The sequence below is a fragment of the Sinohyriopsis cumingii genome, chromosome 12, assembly GCF_028554795.1.
Source record: "Sinohyriopsis cumingii isolate HCF-2022 chromosome 12, ASM2855479v2, whole genome shotgun sequence".
NCBI lineage: Eukaryota > Metazoa > Mollusca > Bivalvia > Unionida > Unionidae > Sinohyriopsis > Sinohyriopsis cumingii.
The window spans coordinates 52,986,011-53,014,008 of NC_142972.1; the positions used below are offsets into that span (position 1 = coordinate 52,986,011).

The 27,998-nt window shown below is 34.8% G+C and overlaps 1 protein-coding gene and 1 long non-coding RNA gene across 2 annotated transcripts in view; one reads left to right on the forward strand and one right to left on the reverse strand.

Annotated features, from left to right (window-relative positions):
• LOC149786446 (uncharacterized) overlaps positions 1-27,998 on the reverse strand; it is a 66,440-nt gene that overhangs the window by 25,172 nt on the left and 13,270 nt on the right. The window lies entirely within an intron of this gene.
• LOC149786447 (uncharacterized) lies at positions 444-27,997 on the forward strand. The gene is made up of 2 exons (XR_016424921.1): positions 444-544; positions 27,621-27,997. It is a non-coding gene; the product is annotated as an uncharacterized LOC149786447 (long non-coding RNA).

Genomic DNA, 27,998 nt, shown 5'->3' on the forward strand with positions numbered 1-27,998 from the left:
AATTTTCCCCCAAGTGATTGGTATTCTCGTATAGCATGAAGCATAATGTAAACTCTTCAATACAAACATTTCAGTTTTCAGGCTGACTTTCCACTAATTTAAGTCCAACCAACGGCTCAAGTCTTCATATCTTCAAAATGTTATAATTTAGTCATAAGTTATTTTCGCACAGAAATGCTAGCATTTGCAACATTCGCTCTGAGTGAATACGTACGCAGGAGAATAGTCCCCATACATAATATTAAAATTTGTTGAATTCGCTATGATTATTCGCTCTTTTTTCAGGTGGTAAAGTTTGACTTTTTATCACTCATCAAGTTAGGTGTTGTTCCAGAACGCAATCTTCCACACGCTAGAGTGGACTTTCTCACTCCCCTGCTTTATGCACATTACTCTTGGTAGTTGACTTCCTGTCATTCGTACGTTTCAGTAGCGAATAATGTCTTTTGATATGTCATTGCAAGTGTATGATCCATACACTCGTTCAGTTAAAGGTGTAACACGATGTACCCGATGACTAGGCTTTGTCAATTCATCCGATCTGGTAATATGTTTATCTTTCATTTCATATAATTTTGTTATGTTTGCCATGTGTTTTGTTACATGGGTATGTAAACATTTTCAAAAGATTTCACTTAGGACTAGCTCTTCTAATCTCATTCAAATTATTTCATTAAGTAGTCACACATTCCACCAGCTCAGTGTGAAGCCCGCTCGTCAAGGCTTTCTTGTTAACATTGACACAGAAAACATCTAACTCGGTGAGAGAAAAACGTTATCTTTTATAGCGACCTCGATAAAACATAACATTTAGTTGCCACAGTTGTAAATCACTTTGAGCAGGGTAATTCTCTCATAAAAGGCCCACTTCGGGTCCTAATGAAATCAGAGGTTACATTTTATATTTCAAAACGCCCTGACTATAAATCCGTTAACGTGTATTACTGTGTTATACACGGGAAGGTCATATCACTCTTTCAACACGAGAGACTATAAACATGGATTACCGGCTGATATGGGGTGAGGGTATAACGTAGTCATTCTTATTAGTGATATATCGATATCATGAAATTTATCAAAAGTAACTACTGCAATCGATTGGAAGGATTGAATGAAACAGTATATAGCGATTATAAAATCGATTGTATTGAAATATAAGGTTAATAATAATATTAGAGTTTATGTATGGATTCCAGTTTTAAGACATTAAGCATCTCGGAAAGAATGGTAAAAAGTCATGCCCATGAAGTCTATTATGGAGAACTCATTCACTCCTAATTATATTGACTGTCTTTGGCAAAATACAACGAATTTCACTGGTTAATGATAATATATACAATGATATCACTCATTTGTAAAATGCATAGGCTTTTTTTTTTTTTTTTGTCGTCTCTTTCTAACATTTAATAAGGTGCTTGATTCTCTTGATTGCTTAAATAACGATAATAACGAATTCTTAAGAGCTGACTAAAATACGATTGAGATGCCTTTCTTCCTAAAATCTAACATGCGTAACTCGTCTTTCAGTCATGGTTTTTGTCAGAAGTTCAGAATTTGTGTCTTGTTACCGAATCTCAGCGGTAAGATATTGAGGTGCATAGTGGGACTGGAAAATTATGGATTCCTTTAAAGACATGGGCTGGCGTGAATGTTTGATCCCTCAGGTAAACCGGGAACAAGTAAAGAACTTTACGAACCATGCAACTTTAAATCCATTTACAATGCGCTTGATTGCAAAATAATCAAAGAATGTTTGATTAAATAAGGCAAAGTAATTATGTTATTCCCGTCTTATCTTTCGGAAAAATGACTTAATAATAATCTAACCATAATTTCTAATTCCAAGACCAGGGAAATATAACATTTGACTCAACGTACACACCTTCGAGATCAAAGCTAAGCCGTTTTTACATCGCCAGGTTTCTCGCGCGTGTGTGTGTGTGTGTGTGTGTGTGTGTTAGAGCTTCAAAGGATCGCATCATCTACAAAGTATTTAAATGCAATAAATATTGTATTCCACGTTCTCTACTTAGGTATCATTATGTCTGACATTTAAATTAAACTGTGTGGAAGAAAGGGTATTTATTATTGGCTGCCATTGACCGAACAGTTTATTATTGGCTGCCATTGACCGAACAGTTGTAATGCCATAATTCTCAGATCCAAATGTCTATGGTTCTATGATTTTTGGCAGTCAGTTTTACTCTGTAGACATTCTTCTCTTGATGATATTGTAAATATTATGTCATTGTCCTTCAGATTTCATTTCATGCTTAGAAAGACCGAATCATGGTTACTCCTTAGGAAATTCCACCAACAATGAAATCGTGATTGAGTCCTAACATTCTGTATCTTTCCTGTGTAATATTGTGCTCATACAGTGTTTCTATGCCATCAGAAAGACATAAGGGGATGATAAATCCAGATATCTTGAAATTCATTTTGCACTATTCCAAAGAATAAAGGCAGGAAATTGTACCTAAGTTTTTATATTGATTTTTATATTCAAATGGAATACATTAATGTGCCGAACGTGCAGATCTACTCCTCAGATGGCACGTTTGTATGATGGCATGGAAATAAATATTTCTTTTTCTTACATCTGATATTATATCTAGATTCAAGATGTTCTTGATACAATAAACGTAATACATAGATGGAGATAATGGCAATCCTTGCCTGATTTTCAGAGTTTCTAGTTTTCTCTATGGGCTGGTCATTATGCTGCGCTCTATACACGACTTCGCTGGCATTTATTTATTTGGGACAACAGCCGTAAAACATGCTTCATTCTGGGACCACACCTGTATCGTCTGCTACTGATTAGAAAATATTTCGTGAAATCAAAGCGACATTTAATCCGATTTTACACAATCTAAGAACTTTACTGAAGTGACACTTCAGCAAGACTTGCTTATCGTCTTACTTTCAAATGTTTTAAACCGAATAAATCGCAATGATATTATACCCAGAGAACCTTTAAAGCGGTCGTTGAGTGTGTGTAGAAATATTCGATAGTAAAAAGTCGTGCTATAAATGCAGTCCATGTTCAATATGGAGGTGGTGTGAATACAAATAATATGGATATTACCTGCACCAAAATAGAACCGGTTGAAGGAAGCCAGTTGAAATGTTTCTGGATACTATTGCTGAGCAATAGCGTCTTTGAATTTTTGACAAAAGGTCAAAAAACAGCAATCATCTTTACTTCAGTTTTTTAAATGCAAGTATCAACAGGTACGGGAAAACGTTCAAATGAAACTTGAGCATTTCTGTTGATGGTAATAATTGAGCCCTGTTTTTACCCCACCCCAAAACATCTCTTTATGTCGTCATCAAAAAATATTTAATATCCTGAAAATATGAAGCTCAAAAATTTCCTATCATAAAATCAAAGGGTTCTATGGCTGAATTCAAACATGTAAAGTACGGATACAGTAACGAGTGAGTTCAAGATGTTTGTTAATATTGCTGGAAAAAAGCTCCCGCTGTGAACTATTTCTCTCTGTCGACTTCACTTGAAACAAATTTCAAATATTCTGAGTGGCGAGAATGAGCAAGTGAAAAGAGACTGACCATGCGGTAACAAAGCAGCCGTTTGAGTATTTTCTCATTGGACTAGGACTTAATTCCTGGCTTTGTGCTAAGACCATTACGAGCAGATTATATAAAATTAATTCCTAGCACGGATTGATTCTTTAAGAAAAGTCAAAGCAAAGTATGCGACCTTATTCGGTGACTCGAGAGCGTTTGATTAACTTTCACAGATTTGCTATTGATAGTAGTCAACATAAGTTGGAGTAAAATACATCGAAAACTATTCTTATGCGGGAATATTCAAGGTGAATGTGTTTTTTATAAATGTATTTCATTTCTTTGTTTTGTTAATAATATGCTTGGGTTTTGTTGAGCTGCATACCTTTGGAACGGTACAATCATTGCATCCAAATATTAATGGGTTCCTTTGGATGTTTCGTTCACGTACTGTCGAGACAATATAAAGATTCTCCAGCAACAGATGTATTAGTAAAGATGATCCAAATTAATTTCAGAAACTTGAAAACGTGACCAATATGGTACCTGACATTTCTATATAAAAGATGCGGTTTTCAAGCATAATTTAGTTAAAGGCAATTGATCAATTTATTTATGTTTCGGATTTGACGGCACTTTTCACACATATATGCTATATTATACAGAGCAAATGTGAGATGTGTGCCTTACCTAATGGCACGCAGAGACAATGTTGTACAGAAGTGTACAAGCACAAAGAGTGTTTATTCAATACATGTCGGGACATGAGGACGGCTGGAACCCATGTTGAGAGATCGGAAATAATGAAACAAAATTAATATCAAATTGCAGTCTCCAGGCTGTTTCAAAGGACTTTAAAAAAAAATAAAGAAGGCATCGTTCGTTTTTCAAAGATATTACTGATTCTGCCACAAGTTGATTATGCAAAAAAGTAATATAATTCTTCAATAAATGTCAGTGCTGTTATACAGGTGTTAATGTATTAATTTAACGTCAATGATATTATACAGGTGTTAATGTATTCATTTACGTAAATATCGCAACGTATGAGGTAATTTATATTTAGATAATTTTTTGGATTCGATATAAGGAAAAATGGTATGTCGCTTTTTCCCTAAAATTGTATGTAACATTTTCTTTTTTTCGTAACTTAGCAAACTTTCCTGATCCTGTGAAGCGTACATACACACAGAGATATAAATATATAAAGTGTTCGTATGAAGCAAATTTATGTTCCAGTTACGCTGGTAAATGAAATTGTGATCAGATGAAGGGGCAAATTTCTATCGATCTACGAAAAGCACATTAGTTTGAGCCAGAGAACAATTAATTAGATTTATGGGGACAGGCCTTGTTAAATCGCTACTGCAGTGATTCCAAATATCTGGTCGGTAGTGGTAGTGATTTTTAAATTAAGCATTCATTTACTTAACCGCGAGACGGACTATTAAGGACACGGCTAACTTCGATTTCCTAGTGGCACTGTCAAACTTGGAAAATTTCTAGAAACCGTTATTCGAAAACCAGGAAGGTCAAGTTGACCCAATTTTGGTGACTAGAGGAAAAGGCGGTAAATATATTTTATCCTGATTGGTTACGCTAAATAAGGAGCGTGTTTCCCAAACGAAATTTCCTAGCTGTAAATATTTCCCCATCGAAAAATCTAATTAGTCTAAGCTTTGCTGCAAGAGCAAAGGAACAGGGGACTCCGAGAGTCAATTTGGAAGAAATTCTCTCGTAAAACATTTGTCCAATGGGCCGGATGTCTGGAAGGTCGAAGGACTCAATTTTGGCGGTAGAAACGAACAACGCTTGAAAGTACAAAAAGGGGAAAATAGCTCTTCAGACGTATTCCCAGTAGTATCATTAGATGTACCTACGCACTGGCGTATCCAAGCATATGTGTATCTACATGCTTACATATCCACCTACCCACACAAAGTTTGAGGCCCAAAGGAAGACGAAACAGTAAGGAGGCTGGGAGAGAAAAAGAAAGGAAAAAAGATGCAGAACAGCTACAGTGAAATTGGTGTGAACCGGAGAGAAGCAGGTTATACAATTGTACAAGGCAACGACTTCGATTGTTCACTCGATCGTATGATGAACTAATTCTATCAGTAAAATAGACCAACTATTGTTTTATAAATATATTTGTGTTTTGAAATTCGGTGAAATATTTATTCCAGAAAGAAGTGTATCTTCCTAATGTGTTGTATTATCAACATTGTTTATACAATTGATTAAGTTTTGATTTTCTATGTACGGGGACTCTAGTCGTTTTGTTCTATATATCTGCTTATATCTCTATTTATTCTACCTATATGTTTACTCGATCCGGGCAATAACACCGAGGGTGATCATCTCCCAGATAACGAGAACCGAAAACAGCGGACACCTTGAACGAAGGTACAATCCGCGTTGTTTCCTTTTACTAGAACATGTGTACATCCTTGGTATATCAATGATACAGCGTACACATTGAATATATTGGATGCAAAGTGTGCAGTGGAACACGCAACAGAACAGCTATACTGTTAAGGCTTTTAAGCAATCCAATTTGCTTTTCAATTTCAATAAAAATGTCAGTGCATACGTGGATGTTTTTGTGTGGTCAATTTATTTATTAAACATGATACAGCTGCGTCTTTTCAGGTTAAGAAAAAAAAATTGACATCAAAACATTACAGATCCAATACACCGATCCACTTCAAGACTATTGATTTTCTGTTAACCAAGTCTGTTGTTGTTCCGCGTCACCTGATAAAAACAAAGCAATTTGCAAATCAAAGTCGAACTAAATGAAGACATGATAGTTGCCACCATCAGTACGAATCGTGTACTTTGGCTCAGTTCGTCGCCGTTTTTCTGAATAAATTTGCGCATTGGCAACAAAATGCAAACAGAGTATCTCCAATATTCCATATCAAATAATGTCCTTGAGTGAATTGTCTTGTATTTAGATCAGTGGTCTAGCGCTCAGTATAAGAGGAAACGCATATTACCCGGATTCTGGGGGACAATGGCGAGCGCAAAAAGTAAGGGACACGCATTCCCACATACATACACATGCACTCCGCGAGGTCTTACGATGCAACAGCTCTCGACACAACTACAGCTTTTGCAGAGGTAGATTTCCAAAATTTGTAAAATTGTTGACTATTGTTGTGTTGAAAACGTGAAATATTCCTTGTCATTGAGTGTTTTTATTGTATCACAATGAGTCACACCAAGACTGATAAATTTGCATGTGCTGGACTGTTACAAGAAAGTACATACTTCAAGAAATTAAATCTCTGTTGTCATGAGAGGCAAACCTTTGTAAGAAATTTAGAAATATGTCAGCCATCAGAGAGAATGCGTACTTTTGACCTTTAATGCAGCGAAGGTGAGACTTTTTTTTAGCACTTCATGCATTAAAAAGTCTAACGTTAAGACACATTATCAATAGTAACGCGCGCGCGCGCGCGCGTGTGTGTGTGTGTGTGTGTGTAAATACACGAATTCCTTTTAATAGTAACTTCCTTCGTTTCGTAGCTTTTAACTCATATTTTTTAACACTTTGTCTTTATATTTTTTCTTGTATTGACACCGAAAATGTTTTGTTGAAATATAATAAATTAGACGCGATCGCATACCACGAACTGTCATACTCTAACAATTAACTTATAGAGATTTAAAACTATTCGCACATAAACACATACTTGTATACACACACGCACACACACATATTAAAATAAATCAATACCAAAATTTTTTAAAGCCTTACTTTACTTTGTGGCTTCCTTATTCCCAAACGTTTCTGCCCACAATATTGTAATAATAAGCCGTATATTGGAACGTGATAGAGTATATACGGTCGACTGAGATAAATCTAGATAATATGCATATTTTACTGGCTTTTGGCTCATACAGCGTTGTAGTGATGGGCAATTTGGTGTTATCAACCACGAGTTTGATCTCAGTGATTTTATATCCACATATTGCTTTACTGCAGCAGTGTCATCATCAATTGGCTCTTGAGTCAGTTGATTTTGACTTTCGTTCATAATAAGGTCTTCATCTCCAGGCTTTGTTATATTCGATAGTGTATTTATGTATATGTAGTCCTTGATAAACGCAACGGACACACACGAGTCACTGATTCCCCCGAATCCATTTATTTCTGCAAGGTTTTTCATGGCAGCACCTCGCAGCTTCAAAACAATATATTGAATGATCTCGTTAGACGTTTTAAGTTTGACAGTTTGACATTGGAAAATCACATGCTTGCCCGGGTAGACGTGAACAACACGCCGGCTGGTAAACTTGGTCAAAAACAATTTGGTTGCAAACCTGTTCAGATCCACATCAGTGCCGCGTCGGATTGAGTAGCTTCCATCGATCAATTGCCTCCTTAGAGAGAGAGAGAGAGAGAGAGAGAGAGAGATGAATGAGTGTAAATGCTGTTGAAGTGTTCTGCCCGTGCTTTAAGTATCTTTTCTTTGTCAGTTGGCAGTGTGACGCTGTCAGCACTCAGTATTGGATATATTCCTTATGACTACGGCCCGCAGACTATATTTAAGGCATCATAGAAGTTCTTCATGTCATTCCTGTCTTCGTAGGACTGAATCGGATATACCTTATTTCTCAGCAACGGGTCTTGCAACACTCTGAGTCTCTGAGTTTGCATTGGACATTCATCCTTAAGTTGTCCAAGGTTGTCTTCATGGATTAGGAAGTGCTATCTTCTAAACAGGCTTCTAACTGACGTTTCTCATTCAGAGGTCTCTGCATGGCATCAACCTGCCTTCGCATCAAACCAATATTGATGATTACGTGTGCTGGAGACATAGGGTTTGTAATGCAGCTGAGTACGCAGAGTCTCTGAAGAATACAGAGTTAATCTCGATATTGTTGGAGTTTATATCTCTTGTATTTAGTAGGCTGCAAAGTACTTCCACGTATGCCTTTTTTACATCTCCTGATTCAATCCGGACACGTCGTTTGTTTGTGTCGTCTGCTACGCTGAATCTCGATACTGAGCTTGGAGAATATGAGCCAGTGGTCAGTTCAGCATTCAGCACTTCTCACGGTAATTTTACTTGAACACCCTGCTTGTCTCTGTTTCAGACAATGAGAGTGCTTGGAACGTGGGTGCATCCAGGACCTATTGTTGCGGTTTGGTAGGCGGAAGACTGTTGGTGAATCGCAGGCCGTATTCTGCGTGTTTCAGCAGCAGGAGGAGTTCGCTGCTGCTGCATTTTTACTTTTACCTGATCAGAATGCAAATCACAACTTGAAGCTCGAGAGTATTTGTCTCCTGTACGGTACAGTTGCGTCCGATACAACAGCTTTGTGTGTTCGTGATTTCTTTTATGATTACATAACATCACCAATAAGTATTGATGCAGCAGCTAAAATGGCCTTAATGTCATCCTTGATTCACCTAGAATGTGTATCAAAAGGGTATTGACGATGTAAAACAAGCCTGAAAAGTATATTAGTTCAGCAATGGAACAGACAGTGACTATTTTGGAAGGATTACCAACATATATTTAGGTAATTAGGAAATAAAATAATTCAACAATTTGCAGTAGCAAAGAAGTGTTATTTAAAGAGAGAAAAAAAACAAAAAAAAAAACAGAAATTAGAAATAGGAGTGTCAATATGCAGATCAACATTGTTCGTGGTATGAGTTAAGAAGCACGCATGATAATAGACTACATGAAACACAACATATATTATCTATGTTCAAGAAGAAACACACGTGTAGATAGACAGAAAAGATAATACAGAAAAGCACAAAATATAAATTTGATGCATGATGCTAATTTAAATATGCAACCGTTAAAAATCTACAATGCTTAAAAAGATTTACCATTTTACTTGCACGTCTAATTTCGTATTTTAGAATTTAGATGACAAATAAATTTCAGATATGATGCTTGGAAAGTGTACCAGACATTATTAGAATGGCGGAGTCGAGCAAGAATTTTGTGTTATATGTGGTTTTAAAATAGAAAAATTGTCGTACAAAATATCAACAACAAACAAGTTCAGTCTGAAACATGTAATCAGACGACCTCATAAAAATTAATGTTCTTAGGAAACAATTATGGTGCAGATGGAATAAAAGAGATATCCAACTACAATGCAAAAATTTAAAAAGATACCTCTAACATAAAGGCTATAAACTTGTGCATGAAATCATGAACCAGTTACAGGGAAATAAAATCTACATAAAACGTCTTAACATGGTTATGGATGTATTTAAGTTATGTGCATATTTTATTCAAACCAGATGCTGTAAACAGAATATAAATTGCACATTTCTTTTAGGTAAGAGTTTCCATGTGTGATAAAGGTATATATCTATACAACGATCTGACACGAAAACATCGTAACATTACCAAAGCCAAATAAAAGGGTGAAAAGATGCTTCATTGCATCGATAATTTCAAACAATTTGTAACACGACATGGAGCTTTAATCTAACGTATATTGAGTGTTAGCATTATAAACACCATAACATGATTGTATGTGATGTTACAAATTGTGGAATAACGGGGATAGGGGAGCGGATGGGGCTGTTGCCCATGGCGTCGAGATATCTGGGCGCCAAAACCACGGGCACCAGAGGTATTGGAGCGCCCATTTCCCCTTGGGCGCAATTTACGACACTGGTGTAAGGACAAATTTTATACTAGATTTGACTGAAATTGAATATAACAGCTCAGTTGATTATGTTGCTACCTTCTGTCCAGTATTAATGAAAAATGAGACCTACAGCAGACGATTGCGCTGTATAGGCCGTAATGTACTTGTAATATGTTCGATCATTGGTTAGAATTATTTATTCGTGCATACCAGAAAACCTTGTTTATAATAAGTGATTGCAGCAGCATTGATCATTGTTTATTCAACAAATCCTCAAATTCACGTGCCACATTTTTGTGTATACCTATCTCATCGTATTATTTCATCATATAAGATGTCATTGAATATTAAGTTGCTTGACTTTGAATTTTCCAAACACACATTTTGATTACTATTTATTTTAGGGACATTTTTTCATTGGTCTAAAAACAAGTAAGTGATTCATCAGATCGATACCATTGTACTAATACCATTTTTACCTTCCATTTTTTTAAGCATTTAACAATTTTTGTCAACCCTGAATTTATATATAATAGGATCAATTAAATCGATTTGCCTTGTTGAAAATATTTTATCCGTACATTTAGGAAGACAGCATTTTGCAGGGACAGATTTGCATTTTGAGATTCAAACTTTCTTACCTAGTTTTATTCAGGCGACTCATACGTATCGGTTATCAGATAAACAATGAAGTTCATACATACTTGGAAACTGCTTTCATAGTCAATGACATTAACTGGTAGCATACGTATCGATCTGTGATTATTATAGGTTATTGATTAGGATAAGGCAATACATCTATTCCTTTTAAGTGAGCTATATCCACATTTATGTCATATGAGTTCTATAAAATCTTTCCATAATATGCACTCCTTGTCAAAGTAAGTGGAAAGTGTGCGCCGTATGTTCTTCTACAGTAATACCTTGATCTTCCGGTTGTACATGTCTTTCCCTTCAACGACCTGTGCCTTTTCTTTATTTTCTCTTATTAAATATTTCTCTATAAGCATCGTGCATATCGTTTCCCTTTTTTTTTTTGGGATTTCACATTTTTATTTTCAATACACATCTATTACTGTTTTACTCTAATTGTATCCATTGATAAATATTTGGTCTGCCAGCGTGTAAACAATTTATGGTTGCCACTGGTTACCTACGTAACTAACAATGACTCTTCTGTTTGGAAATCTTGCTAGTGTAATATGTACGTAGACTGCTCATTTAGCCAATCTCTCAAAATAAATGTTTTCTTATGTACAAGGATAGATAGTGTCAAACTATGGTCCATGAAACTAATATAAACAGGAGCATGCGCACAAGTTCTGAATTCATCGTGTCATTTCTATCACCAATAAAAATATCCCTCTTTGTTTTGGAAAGGCGGACGAATACAATTTTGAAACTTAATGAATATGACATCGAAATATCTAACTCTATTGGTAACAGCAAAATAAAGCAATGTTCGGAAATATTAATCAGAAATTTACTTTATGGCTGGTACAGATTTGTTTCAGATTGTTTCTCAGGTGTTATGATACAAATTCAAGATATTTCATTGTTGTTAGATTTTTTAAAATCACACAACAAGAGCAAATATGAAATTTTCGGAAATTACAGTTACGTTATTCAGTGAAAGTTAAATATTTAAGACAACCGTGTTAAATTCAATGATAGAAAAGCACATGTTTAAATATAAATGAGACTGTATTGCCTTGATGCATTAAAAAGCGATGTAACATTTTAAATATTTCTGTAATAGTATGGTTTGACAATATCATTTCAATATGAATTTCCAGATAGTACGTATTTATTTAAATTTTTTAAACTGTTTGAATAATACAGATAATGTAAAATATTATATTTTACATTTTGTTTTTTGTTTCCCTAAAATCACTCACGGATGGATATTGTAACTTAATAATTTTGATCTTTGTCCTAAATTCACTCATGTATAATTAAAGTATATACAGTCATGTTGATTATTTTGCGCGACGTAATATTTTAACTTCTGACATTGTAAACTTTACCCCTTTTTTACGTCTGACATTGTAAACTTTATCCCTATTTTAACCTCTGACATGTAAATTTTACCCCCTTTTTAACCTCGGACATTGTAAACTTTACCCCTGAAGACACCTTTGTTTGATTAGATGCTATCTAGATTTGATAAATAAATTAAATTTATTTGTATGATTATTATATAATATCACCTTAAATTTATATGATTTGATTATCTCTGTTAGAAGCTGGATACAGTTAGTTTGTAAGAAGATAACAGTGTCTAGATCATCTTCATTCGATCATCTTTAAGTGATCTTATGGATCAGCTGAACAAAACTGTTGGACAACCGGGCGTGACGCCAGGGTCTCAATCTTTGATAAACCTTTAGTAAAGAAAGTGGAATATTCATTCTGAAAAACAGGGGAATAAAAAGAGATTTCTGGCTGAGACAGGAATCATATTTCTTAGAAAATGTATTGTGATGGGTAGGTGTTTGTTTTTAGAAGAAAAGGCATTTTTGTTGGGGATGGGATGGTGGTAAAGTACTTTGGGGAGGGGGCTACGGTGTTTAAGAAACATTTTTGGTTTATTTTCAAGTGAAAATAAAGCTGTTTGTGTCTGAGACAGAACAAATCCGGTCAATGCTTCAGTTGAGAGAATAATTACTGGTACAGCATGCAAAATGTATCCAATCTTACGGGGATTGTCACTCGTTTCTGGATGTCACACGTTTTCTAAGTTGATTGTTTTCCGAGGTTAATAAAAACAGTTACACATCCAAAAAGGTACATCGATAAAGCTAGAGTTCATAAAAGTCAGGTGAGTTTGAACTTGAACTCATATTGTTGCCTCCTGTACTCCTTGACATTTAAAGTTCCTGTAAGACGATTTCAAGGATCAAAGCACAGAACGATTTTTTCCATTTTCACTCAAATCTTTTAGTGATTTTGTGGTAAACAAATTATAATACATATCAATGAATATTTTTAGTCAAAATATGTCGTCTGAAATTCAACTGTCGTATTTTCTGATTTATTAATTTAAAAAAAAAAATCTTCCCTGCAGTCGCGAGAACTAGAGCATAGAGATGGTCAAGCGATACAAGAAAGCGTTCTTTCACCTTTCTATCGTGGTATTTCACATGTTTTAACACGGTGTAGTGATCTTTTTCTTTGTCAACCGTTTCTGTTTAATATTGTAAAGCTTAACTATCATGGTGTTCAGATTGACATTTATGCATTCCTGTTTTCATTACATACACCGCGTTTTGTTAAATAATAAATCTTAGATTTGTAATAAGCACTGCAATAAAAAGGTATATTTAAAATCAGTCTTCGGATTTCATTTTATTACAATTTTTCCGATTTTCGTACCTGATAATTCAACTCCAGACGACGTACACTATTATTTCAACTGAAACTGTACCCGAAGAATTGTTGAAATATCTCCTGATTGATCAGATTGGAGAGTTAAGTGTTTCGCACCTTTGTTAATTCTCGCAGTGAGTGTGGTGGCAAACTGACACCCTATCAGAAATTACCTTAATGGGATTACGTCGGATATTTATTGAAAATGTACCACAGAGAGTGAAGACTTCACGGAGATTTTCCATGATAAATTGTAAATTAGGGTATTGCCGTCTCGATGATAGGGTTTGTTAAACTTAATGCAAGTACCGCACACACTCAGAAGTAAAGAAAAGCTTACAGAGACAAATCTTTTAATGGGACTTACCTTTAGTAGCGCCCCTTATATATATATATATATATATATATATATATATATATATATATATATATATATATATATATATATATATATATATATATATATATATATATATATATATATATATGTGTATATATGTGTATATATATATGTGTATATATGTGTGTATATATATGTATATATATATGTGTATATATGTGTGTGTGTGTGTATATATATATATATATATATATATATATATATATATATATATGTAAATATTTTGCAATATTTACTCCGTACCAATAGTCGTCGAGACTTAATTTCGAAAATAGATTAATAAATGTGATAATTTTAGATTACATGGGTCCATATCTATAGGCTACAGAAATTGTGATAGTTCTACTTTTATCGGCTTTTCAACCCCAAACTAATAAATTAATTGTGCAAGTCCATACCGGTAATGGATAATTTAGGCTTTAAATACGTTCCTAGATTATCGTTGTTATAGTTATTATAAATGGTAGCAATTACATCGGCCCCACCTTTATGTACATGTATACAACTGTTATTACCACATTGCATCGCCGAGACAAAATAACGCTCAAAGCCTTCTTTGAAATACTTCTAGGGGTCACTAAATCGCCATTTCTAATTCAGTTTGAAGTACATTTAGGTCATAAGTTAAATCTTGTTCGCAAAACTCAAGCTGTAAAATGTAACATGAACGTAATAGCAGTCCGTGTTGGTCATCATTTTCCTAACGGCTAAGGTGCCACTTTTTGCTTCTTCGTCTAGTCCAACTACAAACACAAAGATACCTTGATCTGCCGTTGAATAATGCACTAGCAGATCACGGTCTATGTGGTTCGTTCTAATAATTACTCCTAACAAACCGCGTAGATCCGGATATGCCGGCGCATCATGTAATGGCGTATCTGGATTTCTATAATATGCAGTTGGGATCAGTTTATAAACGAGGGCATACCGTATTCTTTTCAAAGACGACTGAAGGAGCCATTATAAAAAGCCTGTATATTTTTTTCTGGAAAGAAAATAATACGACTGTTGTTGCTACTACTGCCTTTCAAACAATATGACAATATACTCAAATCCTGTGCTATCCAGAAAGATTTCCGCTTGGAACTATGGATACTGAAATGAAGCAAGTTACACCGAGTATCTTTGAAAAGTAACACAGTATGTCCCTCGCACATGTAGGACCATATGTGTTAACGATCTTCAGTCCTGCAAAGGATTTTACATTAAATGTAATTCTTTTCTTTTTTCCTAAGTAGTAGAACAGGTACTTAACAATTAGTAAGTCTAAATCATTGAATATCAGATACACTATTATCTTATAAATAATTCAAGTTGGCCAATTTCTTTTGTAAGATTTCATGCAAAGTGAAATACCTTCATCGATAATTTTAGCTCTACGTTAGTTGTGGTCTTGTGTTAAGAAAAACATTAACATTGCTGCTCTTTGCTCAATGTAAAGAATTTGGTCAAAAAGACTAAATCATTTGAACCTTTGCTTTGGGTGATTCAAATTTGTCTTTGTAATTTAGAAGCCCATAGACACAACGTGATATACATTCGTAACCAAACATATTAGAAATCCACGATACAGACTGATTTTCATACGGAAAGTATACAAACTATCGGTTTGTAATATTATATGATATGCTGAAAGGCAAAAGTAAGACAACTGGTCAGCAAACCTGTGAAAATAAACTTCACAGATTGTCTGGGAGTGCCGATGTCATTTTATGAAAGGTTAGTAACTGGGGGATTTTTTTAAAAAATATTTTAATTTTACCGGATAAATGACATTTGTGCTACAGGTGTGGCCATTAAAGATTGCCAGCAAAGACCTGTTATAGTAACACGATAACCGGGTTGGATTTCGAATTTACAACAGAATACTTTTGATGGTGATGCAGATACAATGTTTAATGACGAATGACTTGAATGAGAAAATAATTATGAGTAATACGTGCGTATAATATCCAAATATTGGACCAATTAACATAATCCGTACGAACTAAATAATAAAAATACAAATAAATGACCTTACACAGTACAAGGACAAGGGGTAAATGATTCACAGTGATTTCACAACGAAAGAATGATATGTTTTACTCAAATAGTAAAACTTATCTTACTCATAGTAAAAATGTATTCACTCAAATAGTGAAAAGGATGAAAACAAAGTGACAGATGTACAAAATATCTTTAGAGTCCAAAAAAAATACACTTGTTATTACAAACCCCAAGATTAGCCCACAGCTAAAAGATTACAAGCATGGAGTTACACACTCCGTCACCAGCACACTTGGCTTCCAGTGACACTGGTCAATCACGCAGTCAGTATTCCAGGTTGATCAACTGAGCAATAAGCGCTCACCAATCTCGGTCAACAAGGCCCGATCACCTGCTACTCGACCGGCAACACTGTTTATTCAGCTCTACGGCTGCTATGGCTCAGCTTCGCAGCTGGTATGGTCAACTTCTATGGTTAGCTCTGCAGCTGGTACCACGTCGACTCCGATCACTCCGATAATTCTGATCACTCTGGTCAGCTATACAGCTGCGACTCCGATCACTCTGGTCAGCTAAAAATACATTTAACACCGTGTAATATGCATGACACGGGCATATACGATAAAACGTAATGACGTTATATACGGTAAGCTACACAGATTACATTATCGGCACAATAATCACAAAACAATACACAAGTTCAGAAATGAACCTAACCGTGCCCTACAACAATCCTACGGTACTAAACGTTTCTTAAAGATGCAACTTTATATATTGCTAATATAAATCTCTTGCTAAGTCACAAACAAGAATAGAAAATATTTGCATGATACAACCTAGGCCAAAGCTACATAGAAAATATACAAAAATAAACGAGGTAGTAGTATAGTTATAACTTAAAAACAATAAATTAATATCTCACATACCTCTACAGCTGAAGATGTGCAAGTCCTTAAAGTAGACCGCTCATTGACAAAAAGTTTCGTAATGTAAAGACTTTGTCTTACGGTGAGGCATTTGTAGACAGACGATGCCGCTATACATCGTCTGTGCGCTGGAAGTTTTCGGTTCTTCCCATCAAAAGCACTTCGCACGTGGGGCATAAGATGAACCGAACTCACTATTTCGAAATCTTTGTAGAATATACATAAATCATTCTCGGGTATCGTTGTACACAAAAATATACGAAACCCGTATACATTTACTTAATAAATGAAAGGATTTATACAATTCCGTGACAGTTTTTGTTGCTGTTGTTTTGGGTTAACGCCATTTCTTAGCGCATAAGTTATACATGGCGGCCAGTATAACAGGCGAAGGAAGGACATAGGGAAAACCCCAGTAAGAACCATTGACTCACGGGAAGCTAGTGGCCAGCTTTCCCAATACCGCCATTGGCGGAGCCCGCCAACAAAGACTGAATCAACTCGATTATAAAGAGAACATTCCAGATTGTTATTCTTGATTACATAAACATCAATGATCATGTTTATATTGTATTTCCAAAACACACACACACACACACACACACACACACACACACACATGCATACATACATACATACATACATACATACATACATACATACATACATACATACATACATAAACATACATGAACTCGGAAATCTTTATGTTCTAGCCCATGTATTGAAGACATGGATTTCGATGAGACCTTTGACTCCAATATGCACAAATCAGTACTGATAGACAATCAATTAGTTGGCAGAAACATAAATTAAATGCAAATTAGCTGTGGATTTGGAAACACTCATGCTTCATTGACTCGCATCAGGGGCCCCGAGTGGCCGAGTGGTCTAAAGCGCTTACCGTTCCGGATCACTGCCATCTCACCTCTGTCTGCGTATGTTCGAGTCCAAGGCTCGGCTAGCGTGGGTACGTGGGAGAGCCTGCCAGTAGCTTCTCGTGGGTCGGTGGTTCTTTCCTGGGTTTTCCAGGGTTCTTCCTCCACCAGTTATACTGGCCGCCATATATGGCCTATCTTGTGCTGAAAATGGCGTTAAACCCCAGAACAACAACAACAACAACAACGACTCGCATCAATATCAACTGCTGATCATGCATATTTGGGAAGGTGGTCATCAAGAGATATCAATTTTATCCTTTTTCGCACTGTATCTTTATCTGTTATATATGGTTAAAGAAAGTTGACTAAAGAAAGTTGACTGTCTCTTTGACATCATTTGTCTCTGTTTGCCTTCTCTTCCTTATTGGATCGACTTATATACATCAGTATATTCAAAAGATTTGATAATATTTGAGAAAAAAGAATAATTTTACTCTCTGCTTCTGGGTTGTTCGTGTATATTTTGCACAGAAGCAAGAGCTGTTGAAAGCAAATTGTAAACCATGTTGACAGTTGATAACAATTACAGTCAACTAACGATATCGTGTGGATTTGTTGCTCTCTAGTTGTATGAAGTAAACGCTGCTCCACATCTACAACAACCTATGTCCATTTTGTAGTTCCTACCTAGCACAAAATTGTCAATTGCGTGATATATGCATCATCATCAGCTGGTTTGATTCGCCTAAGGTCTGGAAAATAAAAGAGCGATTCATTCCAATGCTCTTTTTTTAGCGGCATGAATGATTGCAAACTGTGTTCAATCATTTCAGGATTCTACAGCATGAAATATTTGTCTCTGATATTTACCTAGATCAGGTAGAGGTTTTAACACAGGTGTGCACAAAACGAAGGGTAGATACTTATTATTGGCGGGTTACTAAGTTAGGATACCTTATTTTGAAGATAAAAGAATTAGCACACGCAAATAAATAATTCAACATCAATCAGTCCCGACATTTATTACGACATAGACCGTCAGTGTCGTTTTGTCGAGGGAAATGTAGTATGGAGTATTGTTGTTTGTATGTGAGTATCGTCTTAATTTTCTATTTCTTCTTCACGATTACCACAAGGTTAATTGTTGTAGCCTAGTCCGCTATTCCAATACTGCAAACTATTTCATTTTAGACTTTCAATGTATATTTTACTTTTTTGCCATCATTCTTTTTTATCTTGCATAGAAAGGTTATTTACTAGTGAATGACGCAATTCAAACTATCTAACAGTTTTTGCGTGTTCAGATTAAAGTTTTCCTCAACAACATGCATACGACATCTGTATTTGCCATTAAACTGCCAAGCTGTATTATAACGAATAATGGATGAGTTGGTATGATTACATAAACTGTAATGAATATTAATCACCAAGTCTTACGACCAGTACACCAATTTGTGCGCTACTACTACCGCACGCGATTCGTACTTAGCTACGCGGGACGGTTTTTTTTTTTTTTTTTTTTTGGTGGGGTATAAATTTTTAGTCTAAAATTTGTTTGGTTCAGATGACAGAATTAATTGCCGTTAGTTATATGCGGTGACACACGTAAATAAATAGTTACACTTGCCATAGGCATTCGCGGCGATCTTTCTCACGTACAACTGAGAAAATCTAACATCCTGTCATTGCAAGCAACTGAAAAAGCATGGTATTTTTGAATACACATGAAAGCCATATTTATAAAATTCAGAAATTATTTACTTATCCCTGTTCTCGAAACCGTTACTTTGCCATTTCTTAACGTTACTGTTTCGGTTTTACATCGTAATTCCTGGTGTTACGTGTTCCTCTAGAAGACCTTGGTTTGACCTGGATAAACAAACTTTGATTTTAATGAACAGATCACGTGTTGCAGTATGTGATGTTAAACTATCGGTCGAAATTATGTGTGATGTCTATAAATAACTCATACATCTAGAATCAAGATTGACCGTTGACAAAGCTATGCAAGCAGCATGAATCATTCGATGTGAAAACAAACATATATCTAACAACAATTAATACACGAATGGTGATCCTTAATTTAGTTTGCTTATACGGGATGTGAATCATATTTCTAACGACTGAATATGTATAAAATGAGCCTTTCTTTTAGACGAAACTACCCTATTGGAAGTACAAATCTGTTGCTATATATTCCAATTGAAAAAAATTCGTGCGATTTATTTTCTTCAAGCTGAGTCAGCTTCAGTGACATCTTAGGTCATGTGAGCAGAGAGAAAATATTCCGATTGATCTTTGAAATTTCCTTCGTCATTGGAAACTGCCTAAATATCAGTGAAAGTTATGGAAACATCTTTATATAAGAAATTGGTGAAATGCTGCAAAATCATCAGATTCGGTCAAAAGACCATATATACCTATATCTAAACCAAGGCAAACGGGTTTTATTTATGCTGATTGTGACAAATTCAGTTGAGTGACCTACAACTCTTAAATTTGATTGTGACAAAACCAGCTGAGTACACTACAACATTGAATAGATCATTGTGACAAAACCAGTTAAGGACTCACGCTACTAATTCTGTTCCGATAGTAAACCTATGCAAACACCATGATTTTAAAAATTACATAACTAAACATTTTTGAGTGTTCACGTTACCTATATTTATCAGTATAGATGAAAGCTGGATGTCAGTCTCTGTTCAGAGAAAAGGATATAAGCCGCGGCATTTTCTGGACCTGCATGTGTTAGAAATATATGCTTTCAATTCCGCACCAAAGAATCAGGTGCTAATTTTAGAAATGAGTGTTCCAAACTCAAGCCTGATAAAGGACTGAAACTCCATCAACAAAACAATGTCTCTATTTTTATCACTTACAACTAGGATGAGCTCTTAAAAGATTCTTTTTACTGAAACATGTATTACATTATTAACCAATCATGACCAGCCAAACCCATATATACTCTATTTTGTGTTCACTCATTTACAGGCTGGTTCCCATTTGACCATACAATTAGTACCGCGTGTCCTTAAGTGCCATACACCATTTTAAGTTTGATTGTGACAAAATAATTTTTAACCTTGATATACTTATCAAGGTAAGCCTACGACGTATGTTAATTATAAACAACTTGCGCATATAAGTATTTTTTGGTATACTACAACATTATTTCATTCTTTGGTCACCTTACATTAAATTGATATAATGTTCCACTAACTATATTTCAAAGAAACTCAGTTATTCCCTTATTAATGTCCCATTGCAAAGACGTATACAGTATTCCAGAGTAAATGAAAAAGTGCAGAAAGACCCTTTGTCTTCGCTTCAACACTTCATGGCTCAATACAAATCAGAACAAAGGTATTCCCGTGGAACACAGAAATAGCGACGAGAATCACGCGATTTGAAGATAACTCCTTATATGTGGAAAGCTTTAAACTTAATATGATTGAAAAAAATGAAACGGCAAAACTTTCAAGAAGAATATAGATTTTGTAATGATATTGAAATGGTATAGGTGGCTTAAGAATTCATCCACAAATTCCACAGTATATTTTAAAATCGCGTATAGCCTCAATTATTCACTTTGTTTTTAAACTATTACTTTTCTTCCTTGTGACTCATAAAGTCCTCTGATTTCTAGAATCCAGCATTGATGACAATACTTTCTCGAACCTTGAACGTAGAGAATCAAGAAATACGGATCATTCCAAAAGGTAACATCTGTCCCCTGGGACACTCGTTATGCCGGTCATAGCTCCCTGGCTCACGACATTGTGCCAAAAATTCGGCTGACCTGAAGACATAAATGCCTTGTTCATGTCCTCGACCGTGATGATACATTAATTTCACACAAAATTGTTTGCAAAACCATGATACCAGGACAACAAGTGTCCGGTTTCTCCACTCCCCAATACAACTGACATTTTAACCCCAAAGTATTCGGATTACAAAAATAAATTAATTCAGCTATTGTATCATGAAAATAGGAAATCCAACCCATCAGTGTGTTGCTTCATTCTGATACCGACTGTTACATTTACAATGTGTAGAAAGCTAGTTCATGTGATTGGGGGGGGGGGGCGGGTATACTGTGGTTCAAAAGTTAATGTGTAATCTGTGTTCCGTTGTAATTAGCAAAGCATATTTCTCTATATTATTAGAATTATTTGTGCCATAGTTCTTTTGTAGATCGGCAAAGGTGAATCTGAGATAAAGCAATTAACACTATCGCTGAGTCTTTGGATAAGTACATGGATTACATTTATATTTGAATGGATTATTTTTTTACTCACTTTTAATATTAGAACGTTACGAGTTCGGTTTCATAAGAAATCCTTATTTGCAATGCACGATTTTATTTCCGAAACAGCCACTGAAGGTAACTGTGAAAACGTTGTGTGAAAACGTTGTGCTCTCTCTCTCTCTCTCTCTCTCCCAGAAACTAATGAAAACTGAATACAATTACAAAAACATCGCTTCAAAAATTTCTGTCATAGCGCAAATGTATGCTTTGCGTCATTTAATGCCTTTAGAAAGAATGTTATGCTTCAACGGTTTCCTTACAGCTTCTTCAACTTGTCAACGATTTGATTATCGTTGACATCATCAAAAACAATTGTGCCCAATCCATTTGTATCCTAATGTTACATTTAAATATGATTAAAACAAACAAAACCATTGTATTGTAGTTATAATATATCAGCGCACCTGTAACCATATAGGTTTTTGTTATTATACTCGCAAAATGTAAGAGTGCTTGTACACAATAAATTTGTAAATATTATGAATTATTAATCAATGCTCTCTCTCTCTCTCTCTCTCTCTCTCTCTCTTTTATTAATCAGTTCTTCAAACTGTCATTAATCACGACTTATTCTACAAATTTCTCATTATCTTCACACGCCGCCAATATATATCGTCCTGGATTCAACTTGTGCCTGTAATCAGTTTAAATTTACAAAGGGGCTGCGCACGTACAACTGCAATCCGCTTGTAACGTTGAACTCAGCCAGGGGCAGTAAAGAACTCCGACACAAGGTCCCCAAATTCTGAATCTCTCTGAACACTCAGAAGAAGGTTAGAATAATAGAAAGTTTCGGATTTTCTCCACCTAGCGTATTGAATTCTATCCGCATATTATATATATTTTTTTCTTTCTTTAATTAATTATATAATTTAATCAAAAGAGATGAAAGGACTGGTTCACATTTTATATCCCTATATCTGACAATGAAAGTCCTAAATCTCTTTGTGCTCGTCATTCTACACTTTTGTCGGATAATGTAGAGTACTTTGTATTCATGAGTTACGTCGCCTTTCATAAGAAAATGATGAAATTGCACCTAGTACATGATCTTCAAAGGACTGGAGATAACAATCACAATGTATTTACTAAGATTACGATTAGAACGTGGTTTCCAAATTTCAGAATAATTAGAATATTTTCACAATTGAATGAAGATAAACCAGGTAGACAGCACAGTCAGGGCTATTTGGATCATACAAAGCTACAGAGCGTTTAACTGGAAACGAATGCAAAAGAATGGCAATATACTGAATACCGTATTTATCCAGCCAAACAAAATTTATTGTAAATTGTCTAATTTTATGACTTGCTTACCTCCATGAGTGGAAAATTGACAGAGACTTGGAATTTTAAAGACGGTCTTTGAGAAAGACTCGTGCATGGCAATGCATTTCTTATGACGTCTATCTGTCTGAAAGTGAATAAGGAAGTGTATGTTAAGAATGTATTTGACTGTTGCGTTTCTTTCCTGGGTCAGTTATGTTATGTTTGCCGCATATGTTTTCCTTCAAACAACAAATAGTCGGAGACAGTTGTTATCGCTGGTGAAGTTATTTGTATGCATACTTGACTGTTTAAATGTCATCATTCGGGGTTAAACAGTCACGGTTTAAAACGGATTTCGGCGAAGTAGAACATGGAGATTTGTTGTATATGTTTATGTGCCGTGTGAACTGAGAACAAATTTGCATATTTCCTCCCTTTATATTTTGTATTGACTTTGTTTTGTTACAAATTTAAATGAACAGTACGGTGAACACAACAATGCCACCCAAAATACCTCAGACCAAAAAGATGTGTAAGTCGTTTATCTCCTAGGAGAAGATATAAATCTGTCGTGAATCTAGTAATGAAATATCGCACTGTCGTGCTATTTGAATGTTGTTATTACAAATAAATGGAGGTTGTTAAATGCTACAAATATGGAGAAACGCAATACAATATGCTAACGATGTAAATATTGCTACTTTATAAATCAGATTGATTAGTGAAGATAAAAGGCATATTTTACTTACTAGAAGAATTTTTGATTACATGTTTAATTGCGTACATAGTTGAACCATGACTTTCAAAGATTTCCATCATGCTAAAATGAACAAACAAACAGCCACACATATACAGTGTGGAAAATATCAAAGCAGGATTTTAAGACCAAAAACACAAAATGGAGGCAAATGCTACACAGACGTTAACCAAATCATCACAACAAATAAGCTACGAACAGAGAGCTAGAGCAAATGTTTTGTGGTATATGACGTGACTGATGTTTAGTAAATCATTACTGTCGAAGCGACGAAAGCTAAGAGGCGAGTATCAATTTGAATTTTATGTATTGCGATATATAAATAATTTAAACAGGAGTATATATTTTCTTAAATTATGCTTGGACTGCAAACAGTGAAAACAAATTGAGACGACATGCGACATGTTTTTAGGGAAAGCTTCAAAGAGCGAAAACCTGAAAAGTTAATTTGAGGAAAGAAAGGTGTTGTACAAGTGTTGTAAAAAGTAAATATTAAGGGTTTACTTGAGAACCAAAACAATGAGCACGCTTCAGTTTACTCAGACAAAAGAGTATCATTTTTGGAAACGTTTAAAAGAACCCCAAAAAAAATAAAATGCGAAAGTATTTTACCCAAACTGAAACCAGGAAATGGGTTTACGTTTTTCTAAATTTAATTGAAGAATACAATGACACTCATTAGAGATGAATAGCGATGAAGCAAGAAATGATGGACACAGATGACAAGTATGGATCAATTTATTCAGTTACTTGACAAAGTATACAGTTTGAGCACCAGCATTTGAAATCTGTGAAACTGAATTTCAAGCTAAAAAATAATTTTTAAACACTGTTCCCTTAATGACATTATCGGGAAAATATTTAAAATTGCAGAATTGATTTTAAGTGATACGGTTGTTTTGAGACTTAAAGAATTTAAGGTAAAATATAAAGAGGTCGTGTTTTCCAAGCAAGAGGTATATCTGTAAAACAAACAAAATGTTACACATTAAGAATGTGATAAGATGAGAACAACGTTCACGATACCCTAACAGGTCATTTAATGAAATTCCTGTAGAATTATAAACAAAAATATTTTTTTTAAATAACATCTACAATAAGATTACAATACAAACAAAGTGATACAATATGCAGCATTTAAATTTCTTTGGAATTTCATTCAAAAATAATTTTTAACAACTGCACAAACAACTTTACGTTTTGACTGGAATAAAGTTTTGCCATGTACAATTTATCATTCCATATCAAATTGTTACATAAATATTACAACACACTTGACAACCAAATGATCTTGAAATGTGTGTAAATATATGATTTCGGAGATAAAGTTTTCACCGAACATTTTAACTAAATTTTTATTAAGGAATGAAATTAAATTTCACTAAGAAATGGTACAGTCAATATTGAATATTATTGACAAACTCCATCGCATCAGAGATTATGTGTATCGCATGAACAGTCAACCATATGCTTTAATAAGCGCTACAGAAGGAAATGGAAACGTTATACAAAATACCAAACATTGAAAGAAAGTATAAAATCGGCGTAATCAAAATGGCAATAGAGTGTGGGAAATAAAAAGATGGCGAGAGGAAATCAGCAAAGAATTACACGTGGATGTGGAAAAACAGTAAAATGGGATCACGAAAATTTAATAGCACGTAAATAATGGAAAGCTAGTGCAGGCATATATACAATGTTGCTTTTATAGACCACAGAGAAACATTTTAAGACTCTAGTCACAAAACGTTTGTTTTAAAGAAATAGAATTCACCGATAATGTGATGGACGTCAGTTTACCTTACCTTTATTCAATAACTTAATTTGAATTAATTCAGTTCAATGGGAAAATTATTTATTTATTTATTACTTATTTATCGTGTGCACTACATGCCAAGCCACTTAACAGCGTCATCAGCAGCAAGGTGCGGGGCCTGCAGTTCATCGTGGAACTCGTCAGTGGACCAGTTGTTCACATTGTGCGACATGGTCTGTAGAGCTCCACAGCTACATGAAGAGTCAGTGACCTGGCTCAATCGTACAAGGTTGACTGCAAAACGACACTGTACTTGCAAAAATAATCATTCCATATAAAACGTGTACTACAACGTGAAAGATAACAAGTTACCACACTATAAAAGTGTCATTGAACTAAACACCATTAAAAACTTAAATAGGCAGTCCAACTTAGAGCAAAGGACGAAGTATATTGATACGAAGCGCATAGGGACATACGACACTGACAAAAATCTATTGAAATAAGTAGTTATTGATGGTTATAGTTGTGGGATATTTCACAGGCATTTAACAAATATAAGTGTTCTAGAATTAGTAAAACTCATATAAATGATTTCTCAAAAACCTTCTCTCCGAATGAAATAAGGTTGAATCCAGTTGTCAACAGCATAGGCAAGCAGCCCAGAGATTTCATTATCTTTACAGCAATTTTACTGACCGGAGATACATTAAACGTAGCAATAGAACAATGATAGATGATAGCATGTATCCACGACCATTGATGAAAATGATGTCAAAATTGTTGACAGTGGTTTTTATTATCGTAAAAGAGATGCAGATATAAATAACTTCTAGAAAAGGAATTTGACCGGTTACAAAATCATGGCTTTAGTCGTGGTTTTGAACATGGTTGCCGTGTTCATTTGACGGTGCGGCAATGGGTTAGACAAATCATCATGAACAAAATATAAACAGGTTTGCACCATATAAAAGATTCATAAGTAAAAATATTGATTTTGATTTTTGACCTGGGCTAACATGTTTGCTATTTTGAGATATGATTGCAAAAATTTGGTATTTTGTTTGGTTACAATTATAATCGGAAATACATCCAGTGACTGGTTTAAACTAGGATTACATTCTGCCATCAGTAAAAATGTAGAATCAATGTATTCAAAAAGCTGATAAGCAATCTGTGACAAAATAATAAGAAGTTGTAGAGGACAATACAGAAGGCAAGGTGAGTACAACTATATATAGAAAAAGGATGATGATGATGATGTTCCTCAGATACTTCACTTTCTCATAATAAGTGGCATTATAGTCAAAAGAAAGAATTGACCATGAAATAAACAGACAATGATACTAATGGCTGCAGATGCTATTCGATATTTCTTTCTAAAGTGGCTTGACTAATTTACCGTCTTACCTGGCGAAGGGACTAAACATTTAATTATTGGTTGGTGGAAGGGAAGCAGATAGGGATTTTCTGAAAATAATTTCGCTTCTCAAATACCTTGAAAACAAAATTTGAATAGCAAAATAAAATTTATTTTAAAGTTAAAACAAATACCATATCTCAAAATAAAACCAGAAGACCCTTTCCCCAATAATGAATCATATGTTCGGTCCCTAACTGAGAAAAATAATTTCTAATAATTATTTAGCAATTGTTAAAAATTGTCTGCTTTAAATGGTCTTTGCATCCCAATGTAGCCATACTGCCAACTTGAGAACTTCTACAGTTGTTTACATAACTCATTAATTCCATTCCTTTAAATTTAGTAAAAATTCTTTTCTTTCTTCACTGCAGGTGGAAGCTCTCATTCTTATGTGAGAAACATCTATTCTTCGTTTACCTGCGGATCAAATGGTTAATTCGTCAATATTATTGGAATGTCAACAACCTCAGGGATCTGTTTTACTGTCTTTAAACGACGGTCGATTCCCAAGGACAACTGTATGGTATCTCCTCTGCAATATGTGACAGCCATTTGTATGATGATTTTGTCAAATTTAATTTCACTAGCATCCCTTTTCCAATCTGGTCTACTATTACGCTAGGTGATAGAACTGTGTTGATGCTGCGTGTTCTGAAGACTTGAAGTGTATTAATACCAGGTTTCTCATAATATAGCATTTTTGTATTTAAAGGTTTCATTGTTTCAAATTATATAGTAGATCATCATTT